Here is a 23,973-nt window from a genome sequence, read left to right on the forward strand (position 1 = left end):
TTTCTTTCTCCGTGAACTTCTTTTAGAAATGCGTCGGTAAAATTCGCTAAAACTCCGCGAATACAAAATGTAAATTTTAAGATGAGAAATGTATTTCTAGAAAGCTTTAAGTGTCTACTTTTAAACACAGCTATACATGTTGAAAACAAACATTGCTTGATAAAGTAATCGGTATAAAACCAATGCTATGTCTAGTTTCTCATTCTGATCTCATTGGTTTTAATCCGACCACGCCCACAAGGCATTGTTATTACTAGCGTCTGAGGCGCGAGCAGACTGTGGTCAGAAAAACACGTCACTAAAATGAAATGAAACTTGGCAAATAGTCAACAAAGATGATGATTTATGATATCTATATAAAGCTTGATATGTCTACTTTTGCATTAACCAATTCAAGTCGAAAACAAATTATCTCTTCATATGTAATCCGTATAAAAGTCAGGACTGGTACGGATTCTCCTATATCGCCTCATTACAGCAGCGTGGTCCCGCCTCTCATTAAGCGCGCTTTATATGTAAATCCAGGTGTGAAAACAACGGAGGTAAAGGACCAGCGGCAAAAAGAGCTAAAGTAGACAAGAAGTACTCCGAGTTTGCTCAGTAATGAGAGTAATGTTGGTCTGTGTCATTCAGACAACCTATTAGATGAAGATGTAGCCTTCAACTTCACAAAATGTTTAAAAACGCTACAAAAGTGGACCAAGTAATCTTGCGTCTGTGAGTCTCCGCTGATGTCAAGAAGAAGGCCAGCGGTTACAATGAAATACTGCCTTTTTCATGCGCTGCTCCCCATCACAGGATACCTGTCTGCAAGGTTACATTTCTAAGTGTCCTTTGTAAGTTTATTCTTTAAATAATTACTGTGAAAACTGAATGAGAGGATGATCGCTTGCGCCAAAAGCTGCTGTGATGCAGGCGACTGTTTAAAAGATTTTATTATCGCACATGGTGTGTTTTTCACCTGCTTTCTTTTGCTCACAGTAATTTTTGTTAATACGGCATATTTTTGACTTATTTATAAACTATTTATAGACATAAAGTTAAATAAAAAATATCCTGGATTTGAAGAATATTGTGTTCCTGGACTTCATTGAGCTCAAGTAATAGTTTAATTTATAAAATTGTTAATGAACTTGACTGTTGATGTTTTAAATCAGGGTTGTCAATCTCAATTCCTGGAGGGCCGAAGCCCTACAAAGTTTAGTTCCAACCCTGCTCCAACACACTTACCTGTAGGTTTCAAGCAAGCCTGAAGGACTCAAATAGTTTGATCAGGTGTGTTTAATTAGGGTTGGAACTAAACTGTGCAGAGCTGTGGCCCTATTGGAACTGAGTTCGACACCTGTGTCTTAAATAATAATGTCAAAAACCAACATTTCTCAAAATGGATAAATTTAATTTTGCAACAAAACTCTTCATTTACAAAAAAAAAAAAAAAAAAAAAATCAGTAGATTTGCTGTGTAAATTTAAAAGTTTGCAGAGTTTATAGAGTGTACTGACTCTCACAAGTGTAACTCCAGTTATTTTGTGGGATTAATATATTTTAAATTAACTGCAAACAAAAAAGTAAATAAACTTTCCTCTGATTCCTTCTTGAAACTCTTCCCTCCTAGTCACATACCTGTCTGATGGCTCATTCTGCAGCTCATTATGGTCTTTGTCTTCTTAGGTGTGACTGACTGCATAGTAATGATAGTTCACACCTTCCCGCATAAACCAATTGCACTTAAAAAGTGACTTAGAAATTTTAATTCATTGTATTGTTTTCTGTGAGCAAGTGAACAAGATGATTCTCACATCATTTTGAAGCAAAAACACTAGACTACCAGATCTAATTCTTAAAGGGCCATGAAACATCCTCGTTTTAGCAGGGTGTTTTCACACCTCTACTTTGGAAAAAGTCAGAAAAGTAGGCGTGTCCAGCTCTGTTTAGGGGGGAGTGTCGGAGGAACTAAAGTGGGATGGTGTGGGAGTGTCTATTTGGTCACGCGCGAGTTTCAGTCAAAATACACACACATGAAAAAGTGATGGTGTTTAACCTACATGGACATCTGTAGTCGAATTATTTGCCAAATTATTAAATGTTGGACTTTAACTGCAGTTTGTCTCTTTCATTCAGGGAATTCATTCATGCCCCTCGCGACAAACGCGATATTTGATTCGAGGATCTGCTCTAAGCGTGTATTTTTCATGCAATGTTTGATACCGCACGGCGAATGAGAGAAAAAAAAAAACTCTGCATTTCCCGGAAACTTAGATGCACACGGCAGGTAGCGTCAGAAAGCCGCGTGTGTTATTCTGGTCACAAAATGCGGTGCTATGTTTGCACTCAGTGCAATAGTTAACTTAATTCGATACGAACAAACTGAATAAACAAAGAGCACTGGTCGCTCACTTACCAAATCTGTAGAGACAGGACAATCACCAGCAACTAGAGCCGCGTCTTTATGAAGAGGAGACTAACGTTACAAGCGAATACGGATTTCAGCGTTTGCAGATGAGAACAGCTCTCAGGTAAACAATGGAATACATGCTATTATGTCATGACCGTGACGCAGCTTCAAAAATTCGTTTCAAACAGGAAGTACGAATTTGCTTGAAATAACGCAAAAACAACCAATTTACACTTTTTAGTGAAATATAGGTGTCCTAATAGTGTTTTTAGCAGTGTGGGACACATATACAACTGTCAACAGCTCAAAAAATGTGTTTTGGTGTTTCGTGACCCTTTAAAAGTCTTGTGCACAAATGTTCTCTGAGTGTTTCATAGCCTTGTTTCAGTGACTTCAAAATTTTAGTTTTTCACTAACCATGCATAAATGTTTCTTTCTCAAAAATACAAACACATACAAACATGCTGCTTAGGTATTGTTGTAGCCCAACTTGTGCTGTTTACAGTGTTACCACACTTTAGCCATTTATATGTTTTTAAAGATACTGAAAACAACACAAATGTCAGTGCATGTCAAAACTTCTCCAAAGCCTCAAAACACCCTCAGACCCCAGAGGGTTAAAAGCGGTGGTTGTTTGTTTGGTTTTTCACAAAAATGGTATATTTTTGTAGTATTTGTAGTGTGTCATTTTTATGACATTTTAAGCATTAATATTTGCTCTATTAGATTGTAAGATTATGGTTTGATTGTCATGTTGTCATTACCACACTTTTTCATGCAACAAATATATTTCTAACATTTTTAGCTTAATGCTTAACATACCTTTTATGTTTACAAAAAATTGTGTTTATTTAAAAATGTACATTGAGTTATTACAGTTTTAGAAATAATATATTATTAAAAATAAATTAAATGCTAGCACATCATCATCCATCATTAAAAAAAAAAAAAAAAAAGGTAACCTATGGGCAAACAACCAACGGGCCAATTCATTTTCTCAGTCAGAATTTGTCCAATTAAATAATTTAAAAAAATTTATTTGTCTTAAAGCCTTCTATTGATTATTTTCACAATTTGGCGATGACATACTGTCACAAATGGGACAAATGAGCTAATATAGGGGCCAAATTCTTGACATTGTCAGTAGTAACCTTCAAACCACCTACTTTCGAACCACCAGAACCTCCTATTTTAAAACCACCAAGTATGAACCGCCAAGTATTCCAGCTATGTTTTATGAGGCAAATGCCATTCCAGCTGCAACCCACCACTGGGAAACACCCATACGCTCACATTCTCACACACCCACCCACACACACACACACACACATACAGACTCATACACTATACGGCCAAATTTGTTTACCCAATTTACCAGTACCAAATGTCTTTGGACTGTGGGGGAAGCCGGAGCACCCGGAGGAAACCCACACGAAAAAGGGGAAAACATGCAAACTCCACAGAAAAAATGTCACCTCATCCAGCTGGGACTCAAACCAGCAACCTTCTTGCTGTAAGGTGGCAGTGGTAACCACTGAGCCACCTCGCTGCTGTTTTTCTTTATAGGCCTTTAAAAAACTTGTAGGTGGTCTTGGCCGTTCATGACCCCACAAAATGACATAAATTGTGACAATAATGTCCTTAAAATTTAGTGTGTGCTTTACTAAATGTCATTTCCTGACCTTTGGCAAATAGTCCACTTACCTCCAAGATCAATTTAAAAGCTTTTACCAACCCTGTTGTGCTATGTCTCTATCATTTTTAGTCTCTGTTTTTTAGATATTCTTCAATTCTCTCCCCCATGGTCTGAGGATTTTATCGATATTGTAAATTAAAAAACAGTTCCACTTGGACAACAACAGACAGGCTCCAGTCAATAGACCTTTAATGAAACCCCCCATTTGTATCTAAAAAAAAATAAACTAAATGACCACTGAACAGTCAATAAGAAAAGAAAAACAGCATAAATTTAGCTACAAATATCCAAAAGGGGGTTTGAAATGGCATAGGCCACTGGCGGGTCAAGAACAGTCAAAAGCAAAAAGCGTGGCTTCTGGTATCATAATAAATCTTTATATATATATATATATATATATATATATATATATATATATATATATATATATATATATATATATATATATATATATATATTGTCTAGAATCTGAAGCTTCTTGTCACCTTCAAGAGTGATTCATAGCTTTAATTTCACTCTACGTCACATTTGTGGAGCGCTCAGTATGACACACAAGTTCAATTGAATGTAAGTAGCCATTTTAGCCTACAATGCTTATGAATGAGGAGGATTTCAAGTTAATTAACAAGATTTGGTAAAGCAACTATGATTTCAGTCAAAATCTGTGTTTAATTAGTGTGGTACAAAGCTGCACAAAAGTAACCCTTAATAGGCCATCAGGGTGTGTCCCTGTAAATATAACTACTGTGAATAAAAGGAACAAAAGCTGTTGCTGTCATTCTGCCCCATTGTCCCATAGCATTCATTTTCTTTAGAAACTCCAGTCAAGTATGTATGTGTTTTTGTGGTTTCACAAATTTGTAGGCTAAAGACAAACCTTCAATGCCAATGACTGATTGAACGAGATGACTTATGAAATGTGATTCTGCATTAGTTACATTTAATTGATGGGTAAATGGAAATTTCCATGATTAATTGCTTTATTATAATGGCAATCTTAATGGGTGCACATAATATAGTCTCAAAAATGTAGATGCTTTAAAGCAAATAAGAGTTTTAGAAAAACTGCCTCTGTACTATTGAGTTTTTTATTTATTTATTTTTTAAGGAGACCTATTATGCAATGTATTTTTTAAGGAGACCTATTGTGCATTGTAACTTTATGACCAACAGAAAAAAAAAATGTTATTTGCATTTGCATGCCTCTGTTGCCTAGAAACTTCCTACTAAAAAAAACATAGCTTTACTTCAGGCATGCCTTTTAAACTTTAAAAAACTGTGTTTTCACTATGATAAACATAAATTTCTCTCCCTACAAAGTAAGATGTACACTCAGGGGGTGGAATGTTATAGGTTATACACACACACTTATAGGTTATGTTAATAATTGTGGTAATTAAAATTGTAGGAATTATAAATAATTTCAGTGTTAAATTATATTTATCCAGTTTATTAATCTAAACTTTCTTTCACAGTGTACTTATAAACCAAATTTAATGAATAAGTAAATGTGAAAACAATCAATCAATCAGTCAGTCACATTTTATTGTGTATCTGAGCTCTGGTCTATTCTCATCTGTATTTTTATTTTATTTTTCTTGAGCAACTCTTTGTAATTGCAAAATACTTTTTTATTAATTTGTGTATATTTGCATGTAGTTGACTAGTGTATCTTAAAGGGCACATAGTTTACCCCTTTTTTATGATTTAATATTACTATTAAGGTTGTTCTGAGTGTGCCAGTTTAGGTTCAGTTCAACACACAGTTCAGATGTTTTTATTATAATGTGTTCAAATGTGTTAATATATAATGTGTTATTTTGGGGGCATGTACACAGTTTGCTGTTTTAGGGGCGTGTAGCTTCACATGAAAATTAGTTTCAAATTCCCGCCCAATGTATCAAGGGGGCGGAGCCAAGAGCTCGCCCGCTCTGTGTTTGGGAACAAGCAGGCAGACAGAGACGCTGCATGAGAATATGAGCATTCAGCCTCGGCCAGAGACCAAGGAGAGAGTACACAATCATATTCAGCATGTGTTGTTAAAAAAAAAGGACTGAGTGTGTTTATATCACCCCAATATGACGGTCTATACACTATATTTATACACATGTCTGTCCAGACAACTTGAAAAGTAGATTTTTCACTATAGGTGCCCTTTAAACCAACACTTTATTCTCATTAACAAACCTTTTTTTTTTTTTTTTTGCAATTCAGTTTTTATTTTAAAAAATGACAATATATATATATATATATATGTAACATAAATTAGCTCATTTTATGAATATTAATAATCAACAATAACGGTTTATTCTTAATTATTAATATTCCAGCTTAAGCTTCAGTCAATTTGATCAAACAAACATATGTTTGTATATGATCCTGCCCGCGCGACCGAGCGGATTCTCAGATTATGAATATTAATTATCAACAATAATGAATTATTAATCATTAATATTCCGGATCAATTTATTATTAATTTGACCAAACGAACACAAGCAGAGCCGCCGCTCTTCCGAGCGGACACAGTAATGATCTATTCATTTAGAAAAAGGGAATTTAATTGCTACTCCTTGTGAAGTAGATTAATCATTTAATGACATTTTCTCGTGAGGCAAACAATACAATTCATCTGATTATAATGGGATTTATTGACTAGTCAGACAGATAACGAACAAACGCACGGACATACATTAAACATAGAACAAAGGTAAACCACGTGGAGTGGTCGGGTCTATACAGGTCTAGAGAACAAGTAACAACAAAGAGAAATAGTAAAGCGAGGAAATAGAGATTTCAGATAAAGAGTGACAAAACTTTCCGTTCCACACACACCATTAAGGATCATCAAGATTATAAAAAAACACCTTTTGGATAAAAGGGGCACAGCTTATTCGCATAACTAAAAATACCTGGACTTTCATGTCTGGAGGTCTCTCTCTGTGCGAGTCTCTTCCTGATGAAACTCCTTTGATGTCCTTCTTGATACGTTGAGTTTGTAATACAGTTCGGATGAACACAATCGCAAACTGTAAGCTGAGTTTACTTTGCCGGAAGATAAGGAAAGCGTGGCGGGAAAGTCCATGCGGCTTGGAAGAGCCGCTGGCCCCTAAAAGGGACCACCTTTGATGTTCTTTGTTCGGATCTTCTCTGCCCAGATGTTTGGGAGCAGTCTGGTTATACCTGCGGGTCACGTGACGACCCGTTCAGCATTCTTGACCAATGATTTCAGGGCAAAGTTTGAGCGCGAAACCTTCCTTTGTCTCGAGGCTGCTCGTATGCAAATTTGAATGTCCGCCCAAAGTATGCGGAGAGGCATTTAATGCAGGGAATTAAAGAATAAAGTAATGCGAGATATGATCTTGCTCTATGCATCATGTGTTGTAAAATTTCAGCAGAAACCCATCGGTACCAAACATGGGGGGTTTAAAAGTACATCAACATAATTTTTCACATCTTTACATTATTTAAACTAAAAAGGTCTAAAGGGACCACACACACAGGTTATATGAGGGGTTATACAGGTAAGAAAATTCAGAAATGAGATACAAAGTTTGCAAACATAACATTTTAGTTCTGTGCTGGTCCCTGTTTTCACTGTCGATTTCTCTTTGGACTAGTGTCCTTGTGGGTTTGGGGAGTTGAGTGTGTGTGTAAGAAAGGAATGTCTTTGAAGCATTCTGGCTTATCTCTCCAGGTGGCTCTGGAATACGTAAGTTGTTGCGAATACCCAGACTTTGTGGAGCCAGGAGTCGTAAAGCCCACGCAAGATACTCCGTGATAAAATCAATAAGTATTTTATCTGTGGACTGTACGCTACAAATATCCCCCCTTCGCAACGAAGGAGGTTCGAAGAAAACCTCGTTGGTTGAGATCTAACTTGACGTACAGGATGGGTTGGAGGGGAGTTTCCTTCGACCTCCATTGCTGGGTCGACAAGTCGTGGCTTAGACTCAAGCAGTGTTGACGTGGTTTCTTCATGCTCTTCCCCCCTTCCTGGTTTCACGCAGGAAAGCTTTGGGGGGAAGGTCAGCAGAGTGTTGCATCGTGCGAGGCTGATGGCTGCTGGGTTGTCTGCTCATAATGCAAGTACAGTGTCGTTCACAGTCCAGTTATTCAACATTAAGCCCTTTGAGGCCTAGGGTAGCAAGCGTTGGGGTTGCTAGCTGGTTTGAAGGCTGCAGAGTAGCGACCTTGACCCCGTCTATGTTGTTGAGTTTGGGTTCTAGTGGGTTCCAGCGGTTTCCCGCGACCTTGGTGACCTGAAAGTCTGTTGGGGTTGACCTGACGGCTGTGAGAGTTCTCGCACTTGGGCCCAGATTTTAAGGGGTACAAAGTTCAAAAGAGGTTCAAACATATCCAGCGGATCTTTACCAATCAGCAGCAGGTATGTGCCCATTGGCGACGGGTACACGGGGTGCACTGCAGTCATGGGGACAATAGTTACTTGAATGGGAGCGATGTATGTGAGTTGAACCTCAGTTTGGCTGTATAATTTGCACCATCAGCCTGCCTTGTTGGCATGTAAGTGTTTGGTTTAGTCTCTGAGCTCTTGCTTTGAGTTACTCAAACAGGGAAGATGACATTAATGTGAGGTCTGCTCCCGTGCTGACGCACGTTTTCATCTTTCTTTCATCTCCACGGTTACGGCCAAGTAGCGCGTCGTTGCCACCCCATTTTGGTCAGGTTCCCCAAGAGTTGAAGTGCAGGGGCCTGAGAAGTTGTTTGTACGCAGGTGTGGCTGGTTGGTGGGCTGTGGCTCATGAGGTAAGCAGGCAACCAGACCAGTGTTTTCTGGTACCTGAGGTTGCAAGCATGGTGGCACTGGCTGCTTCTTGGGGGAAGTGTGATGCTGTAGTTAGATACAGTCTTTAGCTTGGGTTGGACTCGCAGTACTCTGCGGGGATGGAGCAGAAGGCAGGTGTTCAGGGGGGGTAAGTGATTTTGGACCCCCCTCTAGTCATAAGGAGTCTGGCTTGACTTCTTGTGGGGCCCCTTCAAGCTTTTTAGCAGTTCTGCTGCTCATGACGCCACTGTGCTGTCGTTTGCTGTCAGGTTTTCACATTTTGCTTACTCTGGCATGTAACGAGCTGGATGCTGGTTGCTTGAGCTCCCAGCTACTGCAGGTTGGCCGTTCCTCGGTTGCTGTTAGGCTCCTTTTGGGCTGCTTGTGGAGAGTGGCTTGTCCCAGTGTGTCTCTAAGCATCCTGTCTGGTGTTGGGATATGCGCCTTAATGGCGGTGGTCCTCTGCTGGCGGAGAAAGGCTTTAACTCACTGTTGGAAGTCTTGCACTGGGAAACAGAAGCTTGCCTTTTAAAGTCAGCTCCGGATGAGATTCTGAGACAGGGTAGCTTGTAGGTGTTGGACAGTCTTTCAAAGCAGTCTTTGTTTTAAATGGATTTTATGAGCTAAACTCTGCCGCTGTTGGGTGGTCAGGGCGTGAGGGCAGGGCATTGCCCGAGTGCGGAGTCGCCACAGAAAGCAGTTTTTTTGGGAGAGAGAGAATCTGGAAGTTGAAATCCTCCTCCGTCCGTGGCTCATTTACTGTATGCAGTAGGGTTGGTGTAGTCGACTGCAGTATGCCTGTGAGGTCTCGTGGCTGTTCTGAGAACCATGGTGACAATCAGTCCTTACTCTGACACAGGGTCAGGTAAAACACTCTAGTAAGAGTGGCTGTTGATTCAGGAAGCTTCTTGCCTCACGGCTCGAAGTAATTCTTAGCAGATATAATTTGTCACAGAGCGTGGCACTTGGCCTTGTCTGTGTAAAAGTCAATGTCTTAGAATTAGGAGTGCGTGTCACCACCTCCAGCAGGGTTTGGGGTGAAAGTTGTCATTTTCCTGGCCAGCTGGTTCAAAGTCTTTGGTTGATAGATGGTGTCTGTCATGGGGTACCTCTTTGGAGGGAGTCCTGTCCCTGTGTTGCTGACGGGCGTTGCTGGAATGCTGGCTGGCGGGGTAGTAGGAATTGGATTCACCCCCTTTGCTGGTCTATCCAGTCTTGGATTTTGGGGCTGACTGCGGCACTTCCCCTTTCAGGTAGTCACATGGATTGTAGGAATGTGACAGTTCTGGGTGAACTCTGTCAAGTTCATGCTTAAAGTCTCTTGGTTGGGTTCCGTGTTGGAATTTTGCTCGGGCCCTCAGCCATTGACTTTAGAGGGTTTGACCCGAGCTTCACTGTCTTTAGTTCTGCTCTTTACAATAGTGTTTCAGCTTGTAGCTTTACACTCAGTTCATCTTTGGCTTTCTCCTCTCGTCGCTCCTCGTGTCCGTTGTCCGCTTGTAGCTCCATCGGGGCGCGCTGTTGTCCGTCCATTTGCTCCAGAAGTTTGGCGTCCTTTTCCCTCGTCGTCTTGCAGGCGTCCTGGGCTCGATGCTCCAGCTGGTTGAGACCCTTTCCTATTGATCTGTCCGGTGCAAGGGTGAGGTGTGTCAGGGCCCTGGAGAGTTGAGTCTGGGCTTGGCTGTTATGGCTCCGGGCTAGGTCGTCTGCCCTCATCGAATTAATGCAAACGTCCAGCTGACAGGGTAATTAACCAAGATTGACCGTATGCCAGTTGACACGGACGGTGCTTCTTAGAGTACGATTGCTGATGCCACTGTGATCCACACAAGCCGGTGTGATAAAACGCCAAGGTATCTAACGTGTTTTTCAGCAGGGGTCAGTTATGTCAGACAGATGAACCCAATCTTTTGATCTGCAACCTGGATAACCTGTATGCTTAATCACACAAGCACAGAGGACTCGGGTTCGGATACGGGCAGTACTATGGATCTACTATTCTGGGCGAGCCAGTTGGGAGTAGGAATCTTAGTATGCTGTAGTATCTGATGGATAGAGAAGGTTATCACCCTGTGATGAAGGGAGGCTAAAGGAAAATGAAATCGGAATTTAAGAATAATCATAATAATACTCTATAGGTATAAAGCAGTACAGGACGGCTTAGAAAAAAGTAGAAAGGGTGCCTTAGTATTCAGGGGCATCTACAAACATTAATGGGTTAGTCCGAAATGTTTTGATCAGATGTGGGATTTATAGATCGATATCTCTGAATTTAACAGAGAATTAGCAATTCTCCTAATACTTAAGCCCTGTGACCTAACCGGTGAGGGAATAAATAAGGCATGAGCAAAAAAGATTGAATAAAAATCAAAAGGGAAGAAAAATAATGTTATTAATGATAATAATAGTAAGATTAAAGGCTATAACCCAAATAGCAAAAATCACCAAAAATAAAATTAAATATGACCTAAGTTTAGAATAGATTATTGGGAACTTGGGTTAAAATAAAATAATAACAAAATAAACTGGACATTGGTATTAAAATGAAACAGTCAGAAGACATAAAAATTAATGAAAAAAAAATAATTGAAAGTAACTAAATAATTCATAACACCAAAAGAAATAAAAACAGACCAATAATCTATACTTAGGTAACTAACTATTGTTTGGATAAAACGATAACAGGGAAAATGGAATGCTTACTCAAAATTAAAACAAATTAACTCCAAACTATTTAACCATTTCAGACCACATGAGATACAATGGTGGGCTAAACTGATGTAAGAAGAGCAGAATGAGGGAGGGGGGGTTTGAGTTGCACTTCAAATTCGGTTAGCCTTATGCTAAAGTTTGTTAATGTTACAAGCCGTGAAGGGTTGGTTTGCTTAAGCTTTAGCTGGCATTTAGTTCCGGTTAGCCTTGTGTAGTTTGGTAATATTAAGACGCTAAGGGTTGGTTTACTTAAGGCTAGTTGTTAGAAGCTAGCGAGTTGTTTTGCCCTGTGACGAAAGCCGCGTCACACACTCTGCTTCCTAAAGGCGGGTCTGATGCTTTAGGGTGTTGGTTACGTCATTCACGCATGCGTGCGTGTGCACGAGTCACGTGGACAAGGAGCCAATGAGCGCTCGAAGAGCGGTTTCAGTCATGAAAGGAGCTTTCATTCATAACTTGGTATGCGGCTGACTTTACAAAGGCAAAGCGCGAACCACTAAGAGTCGCATAAACGGTCATTTCTTATATCACGTTGCAGTAACACTGATTATGATATCTGACCATTACAATTAGACAAACAAACATAAAATGCAAGACATCTCTCGAAGCGGTGCACATTTGTACACAGATTTGGTCTGGACGAACATAACTGAAATATGGGAATTCACATCCATATTAGATTTTGGTACCATTTAAAAAACACGCTTATGATTCTGTGAATTCTTTTCGTCAGAAAGCGGGTAGTAGGCAAGGATACCCAGACTTTGTGGAGCCAGGAGTCGTAAAGCCCACGCAAGATACTCCGGATAAAATCAATAAGTAATTTTATCTGTGGACTGTACTCTACATATATATTTAAAATCAGATTGAAAGATACTTTTAACAGCTATTACCCCATATATATATATATATATATATATATATATATATATATATATATATATATATATATATATATATATCCCATCTCCCACCCCATAATATGCATACTAGGAAACACAAAATAACTCAAAATAACTGTAGTTTAGACCAAGCTATTGTCAGGGTTTTGCCACTCTGGTCTTGTGAATTATTGTTTTGGTGGCAGAGTCCAGACACTAGCCCTTTCTTGTCCTGTTTCTGTCATTGTGTGTGTCTCTGTGTGCGCGTGCAGTCATGGTTGTGTGAAGAGCGTGCCACGGACGCGCTCTTGAACTCGTGTTTGTGTTTTGTTCAGTCAGCATCGCGCTGTTTTATTCTCAGCGCCTCTGCATTTTGGTTGGAGCTGAGATGAAGCCTGCGCATTGCATATATGTGAGCGCACGGTAAGGTGTTTATCTATTGTGTGCTCATGTCTTGCTTCTCTTGTCAAAGCTTGGGCTCGGTGTTTACATTGTGGTCGCGAGCTTTTGTTGTGTACTTCAGTGTTGTGTTTGTCTTGTCAAACGAACATGCGGTTAATGAATTCTCTCATTGGCTGTGTGTTCAGTCTTGTTTTATGTGAGCACATGGCTTGTGTTGTCTTTGTGCCATGTGCTCTCCCGTATTTTGTCTAGTCCCACCCTCCTTGTTAACACAATTATTAGTTTATTAGATTCATATGTTTAACACCTGTTTGTGTATTAATTTATTCCTGCTTTATATTCCCCTCACGTCTGCTGTCCTGTGCCAGTTTGTCATCCTATGTTGCGTTGTCCTGTTCCTGTCGTGTTTCCAGTTCTGATCCCTGCCAGCCTGCCCAGTCCAGTTTGTTGGTGTATTTATTTGTTTTGTCAATGTTTTCCCCCTCAGGGTTGTTTATTTTGCCTTTTATTTTATTAATAAATAATATTCATTATCTGCATTTAAGTCATCGCTCCCTTTTTCCCCTCACCCAACCGTGAAAGCTATTACACAAATTACATTTAAATTTGACATTCATAGTATCAGATGAGGGTTAAATGTCCAAGAATTCTTTGACGTTGCATATAGATTTTCCACAATGTCAGAATGTCCAGTTCATGGTTGATCCGTGCTGATTACAGTTCCATAAATAGTATTTCTAATAGTAACTAGTGCTTAACAAAGAGATCATAAGGGGATTTCCACCTCAACATTTTCTTTGTAGCAGCTAATAAAAATTTACAGACCTTTGCATTTAAGGTAAAGTGAGAGTTAACATTCAATAATAACAGTGCAGGATCTTTGGGTAAACAACTTTTTTTTTTTTCTTTAAATAAAATGTCCTGCATAGAATCCCAAAGTTTTTGCACCTTCGAACATTCCCACATCATAGGTAAAAAGGTATCTGGATGCTCTGGTTCACAGAGCTTACATAAGCATGTGGAGATAAACCAGCAACAAACCTTGTTGACCGTCATAATTTAATGTCAGTTAGACATGTTGTGATAAGAAAATAAAAAAGTAGCACCTTCGATATTAATTAAACTATTCTATTTAATTCAAAAGAGTTACCATTTGTTTCAATTGACCCTTCACTAAGCCACACTTTTTTCCGCTCGATATTATGAGCACTGCTTCGTTTAAGCCCTTACCATAGTATGCATACTAATAGCAGTCATATTTCCATCTGTTTCAAGCTATACAGATATTTGAAATTACATATCAACTGAACACAACAGAGATGTGTTCACAAACTGAGCACTTGTGATCAATATACTTTCGCTTTTCTGGTTGCTCTTTCTATGAATGAATGATGTAGAAGCACTGTCCATGCATGTTTCCTCGTCGGTTAGTAATGCTATATTTCATTGCACAACAATAGTTTTTCAGGCTTTTTGGCTAAAAAAAAGAAATCACGGTTTAATAAGTTATTATTGGGTTATTTCAAATTTCACCTCTCCTGCTGTACATGAACTAAGCTGTTGAATGGTCAGCGTATGAGGCTAGGCTAACCTAGCTTCAATTTTGATGGAATTATTATCTAATCGGTTGCTTATTACGTCGTGAATATACCCCTTTAAGGCATACTGCAGTCCTTTTTAGTCTGACTTTCTCAAATATTTCACCTGTTCGACTAAAATGATTAATTATATCCCTGGGAATGTCTAACATCGGCCCATACACAGTGTAATAGATGTGCCAGGCACAAAAGCTTGACAGGTTGTAGCAACTGTAACAAAACAGGGCAAAGCTTATCGAAGGGTCAATTTGCCCTCTTTCCTGTAATAAATGGCTACAGATATGCCCACAGCGGAGGAATCAATTAAAACAAAAATTGTCTGCACAATATGTAGTTTAAAATCAGTCATCGACTAATTGAATATCCATACATTTATTTTTGTTTCACTCATAAGCAGGTTATGGCCTGATTCCAAGTTTCGCTATGTTGGATGGAAACTGGATGGATTATGTTTTTATTTATTTATTATTATTACTTTTTTTTTCAAATTCAAAGCTTGCACAGACTACCCTCATTAAAACAGTGTGTTACGTGGATAGATTTAATGTTGATTTTCATTAATGGAATTGAATAATTCATATTTACACTGCACTTTTTACCTAACTGCCTTCTGGAGATGTAGATCTCCAAAAGAAAAAAAAGAAAAAACAAAACAGCCTGACTTGGAAGCAAATGTACACTGTATGAGGATATGACAGCTCATCTGCTCAAATAAGCCTCAAACTGTTGCTTGAATCTAGTATGTAATCTAATAGATCTATTAGACATTCATCCCATGTTCAGTTTCAGTATAATTACTGTATCTTGGCAACATTTAATTACCACAGGGCCACATCTAAGCTTATCATCTGAATGCATTTATTTTACAAATTAAACATCATAAAAAGCAAGAGAGGGTGATGGTAAATCCCTCTTTAAGAAAAAAAATATGGTTTCTTTGAATTATATATAAATCATGTCGTTTCATCAATGTTTAGTTGAATTTATATTTGTTTGTTTTTTCCTGATTAAAAATTGATAAAGCTACATAATTTGTATGACTAAATGGTAAAATATGTTGGTTTTGATAAAAATAAATTAATTAATTAATTAAGTGTGGGAGTAAAAAGTCCTCCGGCCTGAAGTCAAAGCCCACAGTGTTGTAATGTGGAGTTTATAAATCAAAAATAATGTCAAAAATGATCACTATATGCAAATCCAAAAGGATGAAGCTACATATTTTTAAGTAACATTCAAACAATGTTTAAAATCAAGGGATTCCAAGGGTTGGTTCAAAAAAGAAAATTCACTCTCTATTTTTCTTCAGCCTTAAAGGTACAGTAGGTGATCTTCCGCAATGCTACAGCTTAGCATAAATATCTGAATCACAGTCCCTCCCCTGTCGTCCAGAGCCACGCCTCCTGAAACAGCAGCATGCGCACCTTAAAGATGACAGCAAAAGAACCCTCTCTCATGTGTTAAAAGCAACTAGTGCTTGTCCAGCGCCATGCAGGTATTAGACTCATCATTACTAAGCCTAACTGGCATGCCATTTCTGTGCGAATATTTAGAGTTGCATGGTAAACAATATCGGGAGAGACTAATCAAACTAATTAAAATCTACATTATCAATGCAGTAAAAGGTCCTTATGAAACTGAAAATAGTCTTATCAATCTTTCCCTGGAAGATTTTAGTGCCTGAACAACACTTCTGTGAAGATATAACCCATTTGTAACAAAAACATCTAACATTACATCAGCTTTGCATGAACCTAAATTAGTTTTAAAACAAAATATTACCTGTCCAAGAGAAATACGTGTTTTTGCCGATCACACGCACTCCTGTTCTTTCTCGCAGTTGTTCAAATCTGCATTTGCTGACAGACAGTTTGAGCTACTTATCAGAATTATGAGAGATGTCGGCCAGACTCTATTTAATTGGATAAACATTTTTTTAGTTTTAGGCCTTATGCAAAATATAAAAATACATATACATTTAGATCATTTACTTTAATTATTACTATTGGAATGTGAACTTTGAGACTTTCAAACAGCACGACAAAAAAAATGTTTCTGAAAACAATCACATACTGCACCTTTAAATGTCTTTCCACACATGTGAAGGGCAGAATCTGTCTTCTTTTTTTTTACAATAAAGAACTGGAACTTTCGATGCACGCATGATGCCTCACCGTTGATGCCTCAGGGTGTAAAGACCCCTAACATTGTCCACCAAATGTGGTGGGGCTAGTGGACTTGCCCCCTTTATAGAGGGTTTGAGAGCGTTATTCAGAGTTATTCAGTGGCTTCCTGTCATGAGTTCATGTCAGTGCTGAGAGTTAACTACCCAAGAGAACATGGAGGCCAGTCTTGAGAAATTGGTACCACTGCAGAATTTTCTGGGAGAGTGGGAGCTTTTGCCAAATGTTTTGCTGTGGATCTTGCTCACCATAAAGAGGGGCTAAAGAATCCAGTTTGGTTTACATCCCCCTTGCTTCAACAGGGTGCTCCATACCTTAGGGAAGCCAGAGCAAGCTTTAGTTATGAAACATAGAGTAGGTTGCCTTCTAAAGAAGGAAACCATAGAACAGATCCCTTCTCCAGAAATTGCTTTTCTCAAGGAGCATTTTAAATGTGGCTTGATCCTGACTATGCTTAAATAAAGTGTACATAGTGGCAATGTCAAAGTACCATTCTGTTGGTCTCGGCAGAGACCCTCTGGTGGTCGATTCCTTCATGGATACAGGAGGTTGAGATCTGCTTGCACCATTAGGGTTCCTACTTGGGATTTGTCGATAGTGCTTGAGGGCCTGTTGATAGCCCCTTTTGAACTCATTGAGAAGGTGTTCGAAAAATTTATGACCGTGAAGACGGTCTTTTTGTTTGCCATTACTTCCCTAAAAAGACTACAAAAAAATTGAAAGTAGCTGTAGCTCCTTTTCGGAACTCTCACCTAGTATGGTGAGGGCATTCCTGTACCCCTGAGCAAAGTACGGCCCTAAGGTCCCCACTGAGGTGGTGTGACCTACTGTGCTGCAGGCCTTTAATTCTCCACCCTGAATGATGCCAGATCAACAGTATTTAAATCTGCTTTGCCCAGTGCAGGCGTTAGATGCATACATACATGGCATGCCTCATGGTGGCCAACAGAACAGTTGTTCATCCTATATGATCCACCTAAATGGGATTGTCAGCATCTAAGCAGACTCTGAGATGGTGGATAATCATACCAGGGGTATGACAGCTTTAAAAGCCTTTTATTCTAGCCAGTCACTGACCTAAACATTTTTTATTTATTTTTATTAGATTTTACTCCAGGATACAGTATAAATACGTGAATTAGGAAAACTCATACCACTGTGTCTCCTAATCTTAGGTTACGTCTGTAACCATGGTTCCCTGAAGGAAACAAGATGTTGTGTCGCTTTACTATACTATTCCATGCCTGGTACACTTTGTTCGAGAGGTTTTAAGCTGAAGTTGTTTGCTTCCTTGGTAATTTATACCTTCCGGTCTGATACGATACTTGCCACCAATTACATTGGATTGATTTAATCTGTACTTTAGGAGGTTATAAGGGAGCGATTGTATCCCATTGTGTCTCCTTAATAGAGAACGTTCGAGGTTACAGAAGTAACCCTTCGTTCCCCGAGGAGGGGAACTTCAGTGCTATTAAGTGGATTTGATATTAAAAATCCACGTATGGGAAGGATTCGGTTCAGAAGCCGCTTGTCTGAAAGAGTATTGAATGGGCCAATGAATGCAATGAGCGAGCAAACGCCATCCTTTTAAGCTAAAGAGACTTTCAAACAGCTAAGGGACAGTCATTATGGCGACGGAGTATAGCACTTCTGTTCCCCTCCTCGAACGTGATATTGAAAATCCTCATATGGGAAGACTCTGGAAAGCGCCATAATGACTGCACCTTACCAACACCCCCGATGAGGGGATAGTCAAGCAAGCGTGACGCACCAACATCATGGGAGGCGCGGTCCTCCAACGTGTCCCTGGCCCTAATTTATCCTACTTCAACAGAAGTCTTACGGATTTAGATATATTTTTTGGGAAGTCGTGAGCATCTAGATAATTCTAGGAATATACGACAGTACATTGGGAAGCGTGCAATCCCGATAGGGAGGACGCTGCGGAGGCCATCTGCTACCCAAGGGCGGAATAGATGGCAGAATTTACATATGGACTAGCCCTAAAAAGGGGGAGTACGCATAGCAAAAAAGTGGTTAGTGGAGAGGGAAGACACGGGTCCACCCAGGGGGGGCTTAACCGTGGCGGATTAAGCATATGGGATTGCCTAGTGGGGATCACGCATAGCAGGCACCTATACCCAAAACGTGGGCTGACCAGCGGGCAGACCTACAATGTAGTGGGCCAGCAAGTGACTCCTCCGCTGAGTCAGTGCTGGGGGCCACAGAGGAATCTGCAGGGCTCACCTGACGGGGAACTTTACTGACAGATAAAAAGGCGCACGTTCCTCCATGTTAGGGAGAATGGCACAGCAAGCGTATTTCAACACCCTACCGAATTGTTTCCTCAATCACCAAAGGGTTACCTAATACCCTAGAGGAAACCGGCTCCACTCGCAGATTGTAAAACCTTGCAAATGTGTTGGGTGTCACCCAGCCCGCAGCTCTACAGATGTCTGTTAGAGAGGCGCCGCGTGCGCGCGCTCGAGGGGATTCGAAGCTCACCTCGGCTCTGATAAGCGAGAGAATGGCATCCACAAACCAGTGGGAAAACTTAATTCGGTACAGCACTTCCCTGCTGCCGACCACCATAACAGACGAAGAGCTGCTAAGATGATCTAAACTCTGAGTGCTGTCCGGATAATACGCAAGACGTGAACTGGACAATAAAGAAAGGGCTGGGTCTGCCTCCTTCGAGGGCAGCGCTTGCAGGCTCACCTAGGAACCTTGGGCACATATCGCGGGCGGGGTCTCAGGCATTAGAGAAAGCCTGCCCAATTACAGGCACGAGTCACTGACCGAAAAAATGCCTCCGGATCCCCGATCCTCTAATCGATATCAACGCGACTAGCAGAGCTGTCTTCAGGGACAGAAAGATACTGAGTCGCGGATCGAATGGATCTGACGCGGCTCGTGTAACGTGGGCGAGATCCTAAGAGGGCATGAGATGGGGCGGGGTGGATTAATTCACCTAGCGCCCCTGAGGAACCGGATGATGAGGTTATGCGTTCCCATGGTGCTGCCAGCCACCGCGTCATGAGAGCGGAGATGGCAGCCTTGAGTGTGGAGGGCGACAGCCTGCTATCCAGCTTCTCTTGAAGGAAAGAGAGCACAATACTGATCTGGCAAGATCGGGGGTCTTCTCTGCAAAAGACACACCATTCAGTGAATAGACTCCACTTCAGGGCATATGCGCGATCAGGGAGGGGGCTCTAGCCCGAGTGACGGTATTAGCCACCGCAATTGGAGGTTACCCAAGTCTTCCTCGTGTCCAAGGACCTCCATAGATCGGCGAGGGTGCCAGGGGGCCATCGCGAGGAGGGAGAGCTCTGACATCCAGTCTGGTTGAGCCAGAGGGGCGCAACCAGCAACCTGTTCCTTGTCCTCCCTGACCTTGCACAGTAACTGCGCGAGCAGGCTCTCTGGGGGAAAGGCGTATTTGCGCATGCCCCGAGGCCAGCTATAAGCCAGTGCATCCGTGCCGAAAGCACTCGGTCAGGGAAAAGAACAACTGGCAATGAGCGATCTCAGGGGAAGCAACAGATTGATCTGGGCTTCCTCGAATCGCGCCCATATCAGCTGAACAGAATTTGGGTGGAGTCTCCATTCTCCATGACGTAAGGCTGCCGTGGTATTGCATTGACGATATGCCAATGCAACTGGGTACCTTTCCAGGTCCGCAGTCGCATGCCATGCGCGTCTGGGGACTCGATCGTGAAGCCAGTGCTGAAGTATTCTCATATAGAGTAATCCGAGCGGCATGAAGCGGCTGCGGATGACATATGCCCCAGGAGCCTCTGAAATAGTTTCAGTGGGACCACTATTTTACTGTCGAGCTCTCACAGACAGTACAGCATCAGCTGAGCGCGCTCTCCGGAGAGGCGTGCTGCCATGGTGACCGAGTCCAGCTCCAGCCTGAGAGAAGAGATCCTCTGCACAGGGGCGAGGTTGCTCTTTTCTCGGTTGACCTGAAACCCCAACAGGTGGAAGTGCCGGAGCACTTTGTCTCTGCATAATCAATTGCTCCGAGAGAGGGCAAAAATCAGCCAGTCGTCAAGAAAATTGAGTATGCAGATGTCGGCGAGCCGAAGGGGCGCTAAGGCACCCTCCGCGGGCTTGGTGAGGACCCGCGGAGACAGAGAGAGCCCGAAGGGGAGGGCTTTGTATTGCCAAGCTCGACCTTAAAACGCAAACCGCAGAAACTGACGGTGGCAAGGAAGAGTGGAGACATGGAAATATGCGTCCATCAGGTCTAATGCTGCAGACCAACCCAGAGGACGAACGCACCGGAGGATGCGCTTCTGCGTGAGCATTCTGAACTGCAGCTTGTGCAGACAGCGGTTCAAAACGCGCAGATCTAGGATTGGCCGTGACCCACCGCTCTTTTGGGCACGATGAAGTGTGGGCTGTAAAACCCGCTCTCCATCTCGGCTGGAGGGAGCAGCTCGATTGCATCCTTTGCCAAGAGGACAGCAATCTCCTCTCGCAAGACAGGGGCGAACAGGGGCTGCACACCCGTGACTTGGGGGGCCGTTTCGAGAACTGAATCGCATAGCCAAGTCTGATTGTGCGTATGAGCCACCGCGAAGAGCTGGCTCGCGCTAACCAGGCAGGCAGAGCTTTCGCTAATGGACTTATCGCTACAATCGCTGACGTACCAGCAGTGGGGCAGCGCGGAGTGGGTGTGCTGATCTGGAAAGCGTGTGGGTCCCACGGAAAAGCTGGAGGTGAGATATTTGCTCTCACTCCGCACCCGAGCTCTGGAGGGGAGGCTCGAGGGGTGGGAGAAAGGAGACCGTCCTCCCAGTGCTCGTGAGCCACTGGCGAAACGCACCGAATCTGCAAGCTAGAAAGCATAGCGTCCCAGACTGGCAGATTTCAGGCTGTCACATCCGGGGAAGTGGAAAAGTGCTCTTTCATGATGTTTTCATGGCAGTAAAAAGTGCCATTGGAAATGGGGCCCCGCCCTCCAGCGGGGAAAGAGCAAGTTCCCTCTTCTCCAGATAGCCTGTCTCAGGGACGCTTCGCGGTCCGTTGCCGGACTTAGCGGCGCTCTGGGCAGGGGGGCTGCCTGCTTCCGAGGTGCTCGACGCGCTGGCTTCGCCAGAGGCGTGTGCGGTGCAGCTCTCGTAGGCGGGAGCCTTCGGTGAGGAGCTGGTATGAATGTAAGCTCTAACCTCCGAGGGAGGCAGATAACTTACAGGCTTTGGATGGAAGACGAGGCGTACCCCGGCAAGAAGAGGTGCTGCGCGGATTAACCGCCATCGCGTACTCAACCTGAGGAATCGCCACATACCCCCTGGCCGTTCCACCATCAAGAGTGGTGAGGGTGGAGGGACACGCAGCACGAGCAGAAAAAAGTGCCCTTCAAGACCACGTGAGCCTACTGTGCACCTCCGGGAAGAAGGGGACACTCCTCTAGTCGGTCCGGCCGCGGAGCTGAGCCATCTCCAACCCACGGCCGAAGCAGCCCAAGAAAGCACGGCTAACATGTCCGTTTCAGAATCCGTTTGACAGCGCTCACCTGCCTGGAGGGGGCGAGTGGGTCTGGATCATCATCGGTCACGGAAAGCCCACCCTCCGATGCCGCGGTGGACGTCTGGTCTCCGGTGTCATCGAGCGCAAGGGCTACCATCTTTTAGACGGATCGCTTCCCCCGCCCAAAGCTTGGATGGAGCGCTTTGAGGAGCGGGAGGTCCGCGGCTAAAACCCTCAGATCTGCCCGAGTGCCCGCTGCAGAGCAGGGCACAACTGGGGTGGTTTGCCCTTTTGCAAAGGCTAGCCGCGATCTTTATTGTGTAACAGTCATGGCATCGCAATGACGACATTAACTGCTCACGCATTAACATGCTGGAACCCCCAGGCATGCAACGCAGTGCCCGTGCCAATCATCCGAGGACAGGAAACCACCGCATCCAGAAACGCACAGTCGGAGCACCGTCCTGAAAAGGACGTGCTGCATGACTGTGTTGCTCTTTCTGTGAAGTTTGCAACTTTATACGCACCCCTCTGGAGGACCAGACCCAAAGAACGCCAGGCAAGGGAGAAACCCAGCTCGACCGTCTGCCGCTGCGTGTACACACTCTGGACTGGGAGAATGCTCTCGGAATCGCTGGATCACAGCAGGAGGAACCCTCATCGACTCGATCAGAAAGTCTCTGAAGCGAAAAGGATGGCGTTTGCTCGCTCCAGGTGTGCTTATATGCTGGGATAATTGGCAATGAAGCACACCTGTGCAAGCTTACGCTGCCAATTCATTGCATTCATTGGGCCGTTCAATACTCTTTCAGACAAGCGGCTTCTGAACCGAATCCTTCCCATACGTGGATTTTCAATATCAAATCCACTTAATAGCACTGAAGTTCCCCAACCGAAGGGGAACCATGGTTACATGTGTAACCTAAGACATTTTTACAGATTTTGTGATCTGTCACTAAAGCTACTGAAACCCTCCAACAGCAGCTTTACAAGACAAAGATCAAAGGATCAAATCTTTCAGCCATAACAAAGTAAACAGTTTATTCAAATCTGAGATTTCTAGGATAGAAATCATCTTTATAATGTCACAAACACATTTAAGACCCTCAAAAAGGCTGTTTGTTAATGAAAGATAAATGGATGAGAGAACAGGATAATGTGGAGAATCTCAATTGACAATGTGTTTAACACTGGAGCTGAAATTAATCATCTGTTCTGTTCTGACAGGGTAAAGATCTGTATCTCCTTATTCAGTGTCTCAATGTTTACACTGTGACCAAAGCTCTGGTTAAAAGATTAGGTCAGAATAACCTTTTGAAGAACTATCGGTCACTTATTTAGGAGAGATTTTTGTAAATTTCAAACTACAGAAAAGACTGAATCCAAAATGTGTAAAAATTCAGTAAAGGTGTAGTTAAAGTATCATGTTTTGATTTCTGCAGCAAGATTCAAAATACTCAAAAATGCTACATGACAGAAATGCAAATGTTTATCAAAATATTCTTCAGAAAATGTGTTTTATTCCCTAATCCTTATTATGTTTTTTTTTTCTACTCCTTTATAACCTGTTTTAACACAATATGGGCTGTTTTTATCAGTGTTTAATAACTTTAATTATTTGCATTTATTTTCTTATACTTGTCTTTTATTCTTGTTTATGTAAAGCACTTTGAATTCCCACTGTGTATGAAATGTGCTAAATAGCCTTGCCTTGCCTATTCTTACAGTAAGTTACCTAACAGCAAAATACCATTTTAATGTAAAAACAGCAAGTTGCGTTTTTCTTTTTTTTTTTTTTTACATTGCATCACGGGAAGACTTGCTCACTTGAGTTTGAGTGGTTGAGCAA

Source organism: Danio rerio, chromosome 20 (assembly GCF_049306965.1).
Source record: "Danio rerio strain Tuebingen ecotype United States chromosome 20, GRCz12tu, whole genome shotgun sequence".
Classification (NCBI taxonomy): Eukaryota; Metazoa; Chordata; class Actinopteri; order Cypriniformes; family Danionidae; genus Danio; species Danio rerio.